General features: G+C 41.7%; 1 long non-coding RNA gene across 1 annotated transcript in view; it reads right to left on the bottom strand.

Moving 5' to 3' along the window:
- Positions 1-1355: 1355 nt before the first annotated feature.
- LOC108535414 (uncharacterized) overlaps positions 1356-14299 on the bottom strand; it is a 34490-nt gene continuing 21546 nt past the window's right edge. Inside the window, exons 2-3 of the long non-coding RNA XR_001887222.1 lie at positions 2722-2882; positions 1356-1501 (exon numbers count right to left, since the gene is read on the bottom strand). This is a non-coding gene — a long non-coding RNA (uncharacterized LOC108535414). The remainder of the gene's footprint in view (positions 1502-2721; positions 2883-14299) is intronic.

A 14299-nucleotide genomic window follows, 5' to 3' on the forward strand; every position in this document is an offset into this window, starting at 1 on the left:
CCCAGTGGTAGCCTGATTTACATTCATTCTGGCATTTTTTCTTTCTCACAGCATCTTAAGCATAAAGAAACTGATGCTTAGAGGAATTCCATAATTTGCTGAAACTGAATAGTGGAAAAACAAAAAGGACACGCTTAAGGTTGCATAGCATATTATATCATTTTTATGGAAGTAATGTTATATCCCAGGTTCCTATAATAAAAATTATCAGAATTCCTTTCAGGACTCTTGTTAGGAATAAAGGAAAATGTTAAATGCTCAAATTAAAAAACTTCAAGCAGGCCAGGTGCGGTGGCTCACACCTGTAATCCCAGCACTTTGGGAGGCCGAGGTGGGCGGATCATCAGTCAGGAGATCAGAGACCATCCTGGCTAACACAGTGAAACCCCATCGCTACTAAAAATACAAAAAATTAGCCGAGCATGGTGGTGGGCGCCTGTAGTCCCGGCTACTTGGGAGGCTGAGGCAGGAGAATGATGTGAACCCAGGAGGCAGAGCTTTCAGTGCGCCAAGATTGCGCCACTGCACTCCAGCCTGGGTGACAGAGTGAGATTCTGTCTCACAAAACAAAACACAAAACAAAAACAAAAACAAAACAAAAAAAAACTTTACACAAAGTAATGTAGGCAGACCATTCTTAATATCTCTGCATTTTATTTATTTTTATTTTCTAATAAAACCTTGACAGAGAATAATTTTCATTTGCAAATTAAGTGCTGGTATTCTTACAACATAACCCGTATCTTAGAGCAGGAACAAAAATCTGGAATGGTTTCCTTTCTCTTACCAACAGTGCTGGCAAGGTTATTGAGGTTAGTGAGAAAAGGGTGTGGAGTTACTTGGAAATCTAAGAAGAAATCAGGCATGCGTGTGAATGGCTCCCCTTCAGACAATATGAATTTAATGCTTTTTACTTTCTCTAGAAAACCAATAAGTAGTGTACAACCTGCAGGGTCAGGTCAACCACCTGGGATTAGGAAAGATGCACAGCCAGACTTTCACATACCCCAAATTTCCCATGGATGCAGTCTATAAATTAGCGTCTCACTTGGTGGACAGTTCCTTTTCTGTAAAGAAATTTGGGGGGGCTCCCCTCCCATGTCCAGAAGAAAGAAATGTATGCACACAAGGACATACATTTAGACAGACAGGTCTTGCTGGGTTTCCCCACCCAGCCTGTTAGCATTAGATTATACTTTTTTTGTCCAGTCATATTTGTATATGCCTGTCCATATTTTGTTAAACCTAAGCATAAAAATGAACAATTTCCTGTCTATCTTTGGGTCTTTATTATGAAGACTCTTATGGGTACATGTGACATAAATTTGTATGCCTTTTCTCCAATTAAACTGCCTTTTGTGAGTTGATTTTTCAGCGAATCTTCAGAGAGTCAAGAAGAAAGCTCTCCCTGGTCCTACAAAATGTCTCCTGGGAGAAGAATTCTACCAGTTATTTCCATCTAAATTTCAATGACTTCATACATGGCTGAGATAAGCAACACCTGGAAAAGAAGAGCACGATGAAATAGGGAACAGAATGGTTATAATTGAGAATAGGTGATAGGAAAATGTGACTATTTGTGATAAAACTGGTAAATTTCAAAGAGCTAAAGGTTCACAGTGGAGAGGGACCTAGGAACAGAGTTTTGAGATAGGCCCTGAAATAAAGAGAATTGACAAGACAAAAAGAAGCCATTCTGGTCAAGCCCCTTAGATACCATTGCACCATTTTTGCTTTGCATCTTTCATTAAACTGCCAGATAATGAAATGCATTTTATCTTTATGGTGTATATTATCTAGTGAAGTGCCTTAAGCATAGTAAGCATCCAATTAATTTCTGATTAGTTAAAAAGAAAAATGGCTAATGAACACGTAAGTGTCATCTAAACGTAACATATATTCCCCTCAAAGAGATGTAGGGAACCTTAACCTACAACAAAATCTCAGGCAATCTATGCATAAGAACACCGCATAGCTCAACAACAATTTTTAAATATATGCTAAAATATGAAAAAAAAAAACCCCACATCATTTGTCATGCATGACTGAGCTGTCGGAAAACTGACAAATCTCCGAGGGGTCAAAATAACAATTTTTTTTTAAAGTTGTCTCATTGGTACCTAATATCCTAGAGCCTGAATTTTCATGGGCCATGCACTACATGAAAGACAAACTTTGGACCTAGAAAATGAGATCAGTTTAGAGACCTTTTCCTAAAGCAAGAATGAAGAAAAAGCAATAGCCTCGGTGAGAGAACATAGAAGTAATTTTCAAAATATTATCAAATATATAAAATGTATACTGCTGTATAGCAACCTATACAGTAATACACATTGATATATAACTCAATATAAAAGTAAACATTATGTTTCATTTTATTTCCTTAGTAATTTAAACCACTTATTATATACCTTATGGTATGTCCACATACCATACATGGTATGTCATAGCACAAATTAAAACGTTCCAGTAATTTACCATGTGTTAATTTTTAAAAAATTGTCAGTGTAACCTTCTGTTTAACTGTTTTTCTACAACTAATTAAGTGATGCCTTTATTTGAAACATGATTAGACATGGGAAACCAAAACATTCTGTGAACGAATCCCCCATCAAATTGGTGGAATGTAGACAATCATTTAATTAACATTGTTTATAATAACAAATAATGTTTTTCATATTTATAATACCTATATTCAATTAAGTCATGAAAATTACTTACTGGATCACATTTAATTAGGTTGTACCTAATCCTTCAGGTCATATAAGAAATGGTACATTATGGCATTTAGAAGGATGAGTTCTGGCACCAGGATGTCTGTTTCAAATTTCAGCTCTGTCATGTAGGTATTTAAAAACCTCCTTGGGCCTCATTTATCTCATCTGTTATAATGATAGAACTTACATGATTTAATATACATTTCAAACAGTACCCAGAACATAACAAGAGCTGTGTGTAGCTCTCATTTTATTAATAAAACTAATGCTGTAAATAATTTTACTCCTTTTATTGCATGGAGTGGAGAAACAGGGAAACCAGTGTAGTTCCCAATCATCTCCTGCTGCCTTTCTCCTGTTGCAAAGCATGTATGGCACCAGCAGAGCTCAGAGCACCCTCCCAGTGCCTGCCTCAGTTTTATCACTGCCCATCCTCTCTTTACTCTCTTTCTAGATCATTTGTAGCAATATTCCCAAGCTCGCTAAGTTTTCAGTAAGTAGCCACGTGACAGCAAAACTGATGATTGCTAACTGTCAGTAGGTACCCACAACCTTAATTTCTAGCTATTATAATAAGAATGGGTAATAATAATATTATAATTTTTACCTTGGTGTCTCGTAAAATAACATTTTGTCACCTAGGCCCTAGGGTCTGAGAAAAGGAGACAGTGTGAGCAGCTTGATAGAGGATAAGCAGAAAGAACTCAGAAATTTGAACAGGATCAACCCAGGCTCTGACCTTTCCAGAGCTTTCCCCTAGCTCTCCCCTGCCTCCCTTCCTCCTTGGTGTGTCTTCTGGTGTCCTCCCACCCCTGGGTGATAGGGTTGCTGTGCACTCCCCTGTGCTTTATCCTGCAGAGGAAATTCAGTCATTCCCAGGATTATTCTGTGTCACTGCTGTCTATTCTCTACAGAAACTGAGTTTTTGTCTCACTAAGTGACCTCCATGTGCTCATGTAGCACCAAAGGCCTTTTCTGTTATGATCATTTTATTATTATTATTTTGAGGCGGAGTCTTGCTCTGTTGCCCAGGCTGGAATGCAATGGCGAGATTTTGGCTCACTGCAACCTCCACCTCCCGGGTTCAAGCAATTCTCCTGTCTCACCCTCCTGAGTAGCTGGGATTATAGGCACGTGCCACCACACCTGGCTAATTTTTGTATTTTTAACAGAGATGGGATTTCACTGTGTTGGTCAGACTGGTCTGGAACTCCTGACCTCACTGTCCGCTCACCTAGGCCTCCCAAAATGTTGGGATTACAGGCGTGAGCCACCACACCTGGCCCACAATCATATTTTGATTATCCATTTAGTAGCATTTCCACAAGAAAAGTTTGAAAGACTAACAAAAACTTAAGCAATATTTTTTTTCTGATTATATAAATAATCTTAGGCCAGACGCAGTGGCTCACGTCTGTATTCATAGCACTTTGGGAGGCTGAGGAGGGCCGATCACTTGAGGTCAGGAGTTCAAGACCAACCTGGCCAACATGGTGAAACCTTGTCACTAGTAAAAATGCAAAAATTAGCTGGGCATGGTGGTGCACGCCTGTAATCCCAGCTTCTTGGGAGGTTCAGGCAGGAGAATCGCATGAGCCTGGGAGGCAAAGGGTGCAATGAGCCGAGATTGTACCACTGCATTCCAGCCTGGGTGACAGTGAGTGAGATTCTGTTTCAAAAAAAAAGGAAGAAATAAAAGTAATCTTAGTTTTAGAAGATTTGGAAAATCCTAGGAAAGAAAAAGGAAGAAAATAAAATTATCTGTTAGTTCATGTCTGGGAGGAATTGTTAGGATTTTGTAGTATACTCCTGTTGGATTTCTATTTAGTCATATGTAACAAAGGCATACTCTACTAACATGTGAATGTACTGGATATTATGTTTCAATCTTCCATTTCACTTAAATGTATTATCAGTATTTTATTGTATCAGTCATTTTTTCTACCATGTTTTGTCTATTTTTGTTTTTTATTTATTCATTTTTTTTTTGAGACAGGATCTCACTCTGTCACCCAGGTTGGAGTGCAGTGGCATAATCATAGCTCACTGCAGTCTCAAACTCCTGGGCTCAAATGATCCACCCACTTCAGCCTCCCACATAGCTGGGACCTCAGGTGCATTCCACCATGCTCAGCTAATTTTTTAAAAATTGTTTTGTAGAGACAGGGTCTTCCTACATTGCCCAGGCTGGTCTCAAATTCTTGGGCTCCAGTAATCCTTCCACCTTGGCTTCCCAAAATGCTGAAAGTACAGGTGTGAGCCACTGCGCCTGGCCTTCTACCATGTTTTTAGAACTTGTATATATTTATTTTATGTGTTAGGGAATTGTAGATGTTTAGTTATTGAAGAAGTGGGTTAGTGTGGAAAATAATAAAATCTGATATATATCTAAACAGTTTATTTTAAATCCAACAGTATATTCACTTTGCAATCTTTTTTTTTTTTTTTTTTTTTTTTTTTTTTTTTTTTTTTTTTTGAGATGGAGTCTCACATTGTCACTCAGGCTGGAGTGCATGGAGTGGACTGTTGCAGTCTCCGGTGAATGCATCCTCAACCTCCTGGGCTGGAATAGGATGCTCTCACCTCAGCCTCCCAAGTAGATTGGACTACAGGTGCATTTTTTTGTATAATTTGTAGAGATGGGGTTTTTTCACGTTGCCCAGGCTGGTCTTGAATTCCTGGACTCAAGTGATCCACCCGCCTCAGGCTCCAAAAGTGCTGGAATGATAGGCGTGAGCCACGGCGCCCATCCTGACTTTGTAATCTTTTAGCTATAGACCTAAAGCCCATTCTTGGAGAGTCCATCCACTTACTCCAGTTTCTTGTCTAAACCATACCCATAATATCCAGTTTTGATTTCTGTGGAAGGGATGATTGGATCCAGAATGTAAAAGACCTTCTATTTATATTTTTTATTATGGAATATCACTCTGTCACTCAGGCTAGAGTGCAGTGGCGCAATCTCGGCTCACTGCAACCTCCGCCTGCTGGGTTCAAGCCATTCTCCTGCCTTAGCCCAAGTAGCTGGGACAAGAGGCGCCCGCCACCAAGCCCAGCTAATTATTATTATTATTATTATTATTATTATTATTATTATTATTTTAGTAGAGATGGGGTTTCACAGTATTGGCCAGGCTGGTCTTGAATTCATGACTTTGTGATCTGCCCACCTCAGCCTCCCAAAGTGCTGGAATTAGAGGTGTGAGCCACCACACCTGGCCAGAAAAAATTTTTTAAAGTAGTTGGGTGTAGTACCATGTGCTTGTATTTCCAGCTACTCCAGAAGCTGATGGGGGTAGGACCACTTGAGCCCCCGAGGTCACCACTGCACTCCAGAGAAAGAATCTGTCTTGAAAAAACAAAACAGGCCAGGCATGGTGGCTCACGCCTGTAAACCCAGCACTTTGGGAGGCTGAGGTGGGTGGGTCGCAAGGTCAAGAGTTCAAGACCAGCCTTGCCAACATGGTGAAACCCAGTGTCTACTAAAACTACAAAACTTAGCCGTGCATGGTGGTGGGCACCTGTAATCCCAGCTACTCTGGAGACTGAGGCAGGAGAATTGCTTGAACCCGGGAGGTGGAGGTTGCAGTGAGCCAAGGTTGCACCATTGCAATGCAGCCTGGGCGACAGAGCAGGACTCTGTCTCCAGAAAAAAACAAAAACAAACAAACAAACAAACAAAATGCTTTACTCTTTAGCTATAGTGTATTACTGAGTACCTTCAAAAGTCTAGCAAGATACTAGGAATAGCTACCCCTGAAGTGAGACTTTAACGTCTTAATTTGTCGTTCCCAGTATGTTTATTTGACATGGTGGAAAATTACAGATGGTTGATTTTTGTTTGTGTGTTTTTCTAAACAGGGTTTCACTGTCACCCCAGCAGTGATGCAGTCTTGGGTCACTGTACCCTTGACCTCTCCAGCCCAAGCGTCCTCCTACCTTGCCTCCCAAGTAGCTGGGATGATAGGTGCATGCCACCACACCTGTCTAATTTTTTTTTATTTTTATTTTTTGTAGAGATGAAGTCTTGCCATGGTGCCCAGACTGGTCTCAAACTCCTGAGCTTAAGCACTCCTCCAGCCTTGGACTCCCAAGGTGCTGGGATTACAAACATGAGACATCACACACAACCTGATAGTTACTGACAAATTGAGGTAATATGGGAAATAAGAAAAAACAATCCATATCTAAACATTTAATTTTAAATTCCATGCTCTTTTGGTGATTTTTTCCACATATATTTGTTTTTTTTTTTTTTTTTTGGGACAGAGTCTGGCTCTGTCACCCGGGCTGGAGTGCAGTGGTACGATCTTGGCTCACTGCAACCTCCGCCTCCCAGGTTCAAGTGATTCTCCTGCCTCAGCCTCCTGAGTAGCTGGGATTATAGGCACGCACTACCACGCCTGGCTAATTTTGTTATTTTTAATAGAGTCAGGGTTTCACCATATTGGTCAGGCTGGTCTCAAACTCCTGATCCCGTGATCTGCCCCAAAGTGCTGGGATTACAGGCCTGAGGCACTGCGCCCAGGCTTTTTTTTTTTTTTTTTTTTTTTTTTTTTTTTGGATGGAATCTCGCTCTTGTTGTCCAGTCTGCAGTGAAATGGCATGATCTTGGCTCGCTGCACCCTCTGCCTCCCGGGTTCAAGTGATTTTCCTCCCTCAGCCTTCTGAGTAGCTGAGATTATAGGCATGTGCCACACACTTGCCTAATTTTTGTATTTTTAGTAGAGATGAGTTTCACCATGTTGGCCTGGCTGGTCTCAAACTCCTGACCTCAGGTGATCCGCCTGCCTCAGCCTCCCAAAGTGTTGAGATTACAGGCATGAGCCACCATGCCCAACCAACGTATATATCTGTTTTTAAAAGCTCTTCACCATAGGATTTATTTATTTATTTTTTGGAGACAGGGTCTCTGTCGCTCAGGCTGGAGTACAGCGGCACAATCTTGGCTCACTGCAATCTGCGATTCCTGGGTTCAAGTGATTCTCGGGCCTCAACCTCCTGAGTTACTGGGATTACAGGCACATGCCACCACGCTCAGCTAATTTTTGTATTTTTTTTTTTTTAGTAGAGACTGGGTTTTGCCATGTTAGCCAGGCAGGTCTCAACCTCCTGACCTCAAGTGACCCACCCACCTTGGCCTCCCAAAGTGCTGGGGTTACAGGCATGAACCTCTGCATCCTGATATTATTTAAATTGTATATTTTTTCATGGCCAAACAGTTAGAAAATTGGAATTGATATGTCCCTTGGCCTGCAGTGTAGCTTTCTGCTGTTGTTTCTCAGGGACTAGGTTCGTCAAGTTTTGCTCAGAGAGAATTGGCAACAATGGCTTAGAGAGCCTATGGGGTTGGTGCCAGATGGACTGGGGGTCGGCATTGTCTGAATTAGATATTGGAGTTGATGACCCCTCACCTCCAGGCACCTTCTATTCAAATTATCATAGTTAGTGGGATATTGACAACTACTATGGAATCTCTATCTTTGTACACAGCACAGGGCCTGGAAAAGAGTCAGCGTTTAGTGAATATTTACTGGCTGGCTGAGATTCCTGCAAAAGCCTAACTGCTGCAAGGTTCTCAGGTGGATTCCGATTATGACTTTAAAGTTCTTGTACAGTTCACAAAATCTATTCACATGTGCTACAGATAATTTTAAGAATTCAAGGTTGGGCATGGTGGCTCACACCTGTAATTCCAGAATTTGGGAGACCCATGGAGGAAGATCATTTGAGTCCAGGAGTTCGAGACCAGCCTGAGCAACATAGGGAGACACCATCTCAACAACAACAAATTAGCCAGGTGTGGTGACAGCACCTGTAGTCCCAGCTACTCAGGAAGCTAAGGTGGGAGGATCACTTGAACCTGAGAGGTCAAGGTTGCAGTGAGCCATGATTGTTTCTCTGCACTCCAGCCTGGGCAACAGAGGGAGACCCTATCTCAAAAACAAAATAAACTGCTGTATCTATATCTTCCTATCAAATTCTATCATTTGGACTTAGGACTCTTTTAATCAAATCCTGTATTTACACCATCCAAAAAGAATTTATTTGATGGAATGAAACCACTGTAAGTGCCCTGTGGTCTAGAATACAGCACCTTTTTGTTTTGTTTTGTTTTCTTTTCTTTTCTTTTCTTTTTTGAGACAGAGTCCTGCTGTTACCAACATGGAGTGCAGTGGTGCAATCTTGGCTCACTGCAACCTCTGCCTCCCGGGTTCAAGTGATTCTCCTGCCTTAGCCTCCCGAGTAGCTAGGACTACAGGCGCCCGCTGCCAAGCCCAGGTTATTTTGTTTCTTTTTTTTTTTTTTTTTTTTTTTTTTTTTTTTTTTTTTTTTTTTTTTTTTTTTGAGAAGGAGTTTCACTCAGTCTCCCAGGCAGGAGTGCAGTGGCGCGATCTCAGCTCACTGCAAGCTCCGCCTCCCAGGTTCACTCCATTCTCCCTCCTCAGCCTCCTGAGTAGCTGGGTCTACAGGCGCCCGCCATCACGCCCGGCTAATTTTTTTTGTATTTTTAGTAGAGACGGGGTTTCACCATGTTAGCCAGGATGGTCTCGATCTCCTGACCTCGTGATCCACCCATCTTGGCCTCCCATAGTGCTGGGATTACAGGCATGAGCTGCCGCACCCAGCCAACTTTTGTATTTTTAGTAGAGACGAGTTTCACCATGTTGGCCAGTATGGTCCCTATCTCTTGACCTAGTGATCTGCCTGCCTCGCCTCCCAAAGTGCTGTGAGTACAGGTGTGTACCACCATGCCCGGGTAATTTTTTTTATTTTTAGTAGAGACGGAGTTTCACCATGTTGGCCAGGCTGGTCTGAAACTCCTGGCCTTAGGTAATAATCCACCCACCTCGGCCTCCCAGTGTGCTGGGATTAGAGGTGAGCCACTGTGCCCGGCCTCCAGACTTTTAATGACAAATACAACTGGCATAAATGTGTGTTTAGAATGAACGTGGCTGAGTCTTAGGCAACATGCTGTTGAGTTTTTCAGAACACAGATATACAGATTAACCAAGATTCCTGTCAGCCACCAGTGTTTTATAGGAAAGTGGAGAATATCAGTTAATTTGGCCAGTCAGGTAGTGGAGTTAGGAGAGTGTCTGCCCTGTCCACTGTGTGGAAGTCAAAGTCGTTATCCACTCTCCTGTGGCTAAACATTCCAGTGGTTTCCAGTTCAGTCTTCTCAAATGTGCACTATCACAATCATCCTTAAGATGAACTCCTGGAGGTGTAATTGTGCTATGTATGAACATAGATATACATGCCCCTACATGAACTATGTCTTTGAGACAAACTGCCACATAACCAAAAAGTGTGCACCAGATTTCATCAGATTGTAGTAGAGTGTCCATTTTCATGTTCTCTTTTCAAAATTGAAAATGGTGACAGGTTAAATGTTGTGGTTCACATCTATAATCCCTGCAGTTTGGGAGGCTGAGGCAGGAGGATCCCTTGAGCCCAGGAGTTTGGGGCCAGCTGGGCAGCATAGGGAAACCCTCATCTCTGCGAAAATTTAAAAAAATATATTAGCCAGGCATTCTGGCACACACCTGTATGTAGTCCTAGCTACTCTGGAGGCTGAGGTGAGAGGATTGCTTTACCTCAGGAGTTTGAAGCTGCAGTGAGCCATGACCACACCACTGTATTACACCCTAGGTGACAGAGCAAGACCTTGTCTAAAAATATTTATTTAAATAAAAAAAAACAAATAATTTTATGACAATAAACCTACAAAACATGCTCAGTTTGATAGGTGAAATTTTAAATTGCATCTTTAGTTTGTATTTTTGATATAACAAATGCATATTTTTCTTTTAAAACATTATTTTTCTTTGTGACCTGATGAACATAACCTGTGCTCACTTTTCTGATCAGATGTTTGCGTGTTTCCTGTTGGTTTGCATTCACTCTTTATTTATTTTTATTATTTTGTTTTATAGAGTCTGACTCTATTGCCCAGGCTGGAATGCAGTGGTGCAATCTTGGCTCACTGCAACCTCTGTCTCCTGGGTTCAAGTGATTCTCCTGCCTCAGCCTCCCAAGTTGCTGGAATTACAGGTGTATGCTACAACAATTGGTTAATTTTTTGTATTTTCAGTAGAGATGGGGTTTTACCATGTTGGCCATGCTGGTCTCAAACTCCTGACTTAAGGTAATCCACCTGCCTTGGCCTTCCAAAGTGTTAGGATTGGAGCGTGAGCCACAGCGCCTGGCCCCACTCTTTATTAATTACGAGTAATAAACCTTAGTCCATCACTGACAGCAAAATGTTCACATTATGTTTGCTTTCTTCTTTGAACAACATTGCAACTGTCATTCATTTTAGTATAAGCCTAAGGAGGACACAGCTTGAATTTTAACATTTAATACAGATAATTTTGGGGTAGTTTAAATGTTTCTTTATTTGGTTAATTTGTACATATTTGTTCATGTTTATTCAGTGTGATCAGCAAGATTCTTTGAGACCCCCGTTTAAAACAGTAATCTGTATATTCTTGGAACTTCTCAGGTAAAGGGCTATAGCATAGCGTAAGTTGTAGCACATCAGATTTTTGCAGCTGTTGCATAATAGGTTATGTCCTCCGATTAAAAGTAACAATGACTTGGAGTATTTTATATGACTCTCTTTTTTTGGACAGATGTTTCTTTTGCCTTTCAGAAATATAAGGGTTTGAATTAAATATTTTATGCCACCTGTGTTGCTGAAACCTAAATCATACTTGTAGGGAAGAAGGATGAAGAGGGAGATATTTATGGTGAGTGTTCAACCTCTGAATTTGTCTTCATGGCTGACTTTGGGGATCAGTCATAAAATCATACCTGTCTTCAGTCTGGTGTAACTTTTAAAGTGATTGAGATATATATTAACCCAGTTATTTATTCTTGGAGGTTATTATCACTTTAGAGCTTTCTTTAAAAATCTGTCGTTAATTGAGACATCTTGTTTGAAACAATGTGCAGCATAGCAGAGAAATCATAGGCCATCGTTTGAGTGACATTTATTATATGTGGTCCATGATCCTCGAAAGTCTACTCTGTCAATGTTTTTTGAGCACTTCTTACCTTGGGCCCCTATTTTTTTAACTTGGGGTTTAGTCTGAAAGGCTAAAGGTGAGGGGATTGTGTGTTCCTTTAAAGAGGCCTAAGCTTGCCACATGGCGCATTTCATAGATTGTCATTGGCTCCCACTGCAGAGTAAATGGTGATGGCCCACCGTAGCAGGGCTACCCATCCTCGGTCCTATGGTTAGACACCACCCATCTGGCAAGGATCATTGCCCCGGATTGACTCCAGACTATGGGCTTCAGGAAGCCCCTGGAGGAAAGATTTGTAGGAAGGATGGGGGGTCACTCTGTCAAAGTGCATTTCCTTGAGTGACTTAGTTTTTGTTCAAATGGAAATTTAAATTATTTCTAACAGGAAAAAAATCACACAGAAGATATGCTATTATAGTGTGTTCATATCATTAAATTTATCTAATGAAATAGACTAGATAAACAGAGACTGTTTCTCCCTCCGATGGGGACGTGTTGGTGGTGGTCTCAGGAGAGGGCTGTGCGGAAAACTTGCCTCTGAGGCCCCCAGGCCTAAGGTACTCCATCCTCCCATGGAGGCTGTTTTCTATTGCACTGGAGGAATGGTTTTCCTCTTAGGACAATCATGGCTTGTAGGAGAGCAGGAGGCCGGAGACTGCAATGGTCAGGGGATTCCAACTGGATCTACATGGCTGGGTTTAAGTCCCAGCTCTGCCAATTGTCAAGGCTATGATACTAGGCAAATACTTCTCCTGAGCCTCAGTTTATTCTGTAAAATAAGAGTGACAGGCCAGATGTGGTGGCTCATGCCTGTAATCCCAGCATTTTCGGAGGCCAGGGCGGGCAGATCACTTGAATCCAGGAGATTGAGACCAGCCTGGGGAACATGGCAAAACTCTGTCTCTACAAAAATTACAAAATTACCAGGCATGGTGGCACATACCTACAGTCCCAGTTACTCAGGAGTCTGGGGGGGAGGATCGCTTGAGCCTAGGAGGCGGAAGTTGTAGTGAGTTGAGGTCACGCTGCTGCATTGCTGCATTCCAGTCTAGGTGACAGAGCCAGACCCTGACTCAACTGATCTTGGCTCGCTGCAATCTCTGCCTCCCGGGTTCAAGCAATTATCCTGCCTCAGTTCCTGAGTTGCTGGGATTACAGGTGCCCACCACCATGCCTGGCTAATTTTAGTACTTTTTAGTAGAGACGGGGTTTCACCATGTTGCCAGGCTCGTCTTGAACTCCTGACCTCAGGTGATCCGCCCACCTCGGCCTCCCAAAGTGCTGGAATTACAGGCCTGTGAGCTACTGCACCTGGTCTAAAAAATTATTTTTAGAGAGACTGCATCTCATTCTGTTGCCTAGGCTGATCCTGAACTCCTGAAACCTGGATATTTTCTCTAGCTTTGTCTCATGTACAGCGGGTCCTCAACTTCATTTTGTTATAACCACTGATGAGAAAACAAATCAGCTGTCGACCAGGGCCATGGCCACTCTCTGGGTTTTGTTTGTATGTTCTTCTGTCTGCAAGTTTTCTTTTGGTACTCAGGTTTCTTCCCACATCCTAAGCTGTCCCCATCAGGTGAATTGGTGGGTCTCTGGTCGCAGTCTTGGTGAGGGTGGGCATATGTGACAGCTCCCTGCTATGGGATGGCATCTTGGCTAAGATCGGTTTGTGCCTTGTGCCATGAGCCACTGGGATAGGGTCTGGCTACCTGAGACCCTGAAGTGGAATAAGCAGGTTGGAAAATGAGTATATACAGATTATCATCCAATAAAAATTCCTAAAACATAAGATTATTAATTATATAAATGCATGACAATAAACGATGTGGTCTGAAAGCATGTAGTCACCATATATGTGATTATGACTGTATGGTGTGGTAGGAGGTGGTCCCTCCAATTGTGGCTTTGCAAACATTTATTTTTATTTTATTATTATTTTTTTTTGAGATGGAGTCTCGCTTTGTAGCCCAGGCTGGAGTGCAGTGGCATGATCTCAGCTCACTGCAGGCTCTGCCTCCCAGGTTCAAGCAGTTCTCCTGTCTCAGCCTCCTGAGTAGTTGGGACTATAGGCACGTGCCACCATGCCTGGGTAATTTTTGTATATTTAGTAGAGATGGAATTTCACCATATTGATGATCCACCCCTCTCAGCCTCCCAAAGTGCTGGGATTACAGGCATGAGCCACCGCTCCCAGCCTATTCTTGGTTTATCCTAGCACCGCTACAATCGCCATCACGTACTCATTCACCAAAAATTCAGTAATTGCCTTGTTTTTATTAATCTTCAGTGGTTATATAGCTCACATTTATTTTAATGTATAATGTTAGAAATGGTTTTAATCTTTCTTTAGAAGTTTGGTGATGTTTTTGTAACCAGAAATATGCTGGAGGAATTTAACTCTGGTTTATATTAATTAGCCTGTGGTAAGATTCCTTTTGCTATTTGTAGGTTTGCTTAAAGACACAGTTTCTATTAAGTGAGGATTTACTGTACAGTTAATGTAATTTTTTTTTTTTTTTTTTTTTTTTTTGTTTTGGGAATTTC

The sequence above is a fragment of the Rhinopithecus bieti genome, unplaced genomic scaffold (genome assembly GCF_001698545.2).
Source record: "Rhinopithecus bieti isolate Rb0 unplaced genomic scaffold, ASM169854v2 scaffold_12512, whole genome shotgun sequence".
In the NCBI taxonomy this organism is placed as follows: domain Eukaryota; kingdom Metazoa; phylum Chordata; class Mammalia; order Primates; family Cercopithecidae; genus Rhinopithecus; species Rhinopithecus bieti.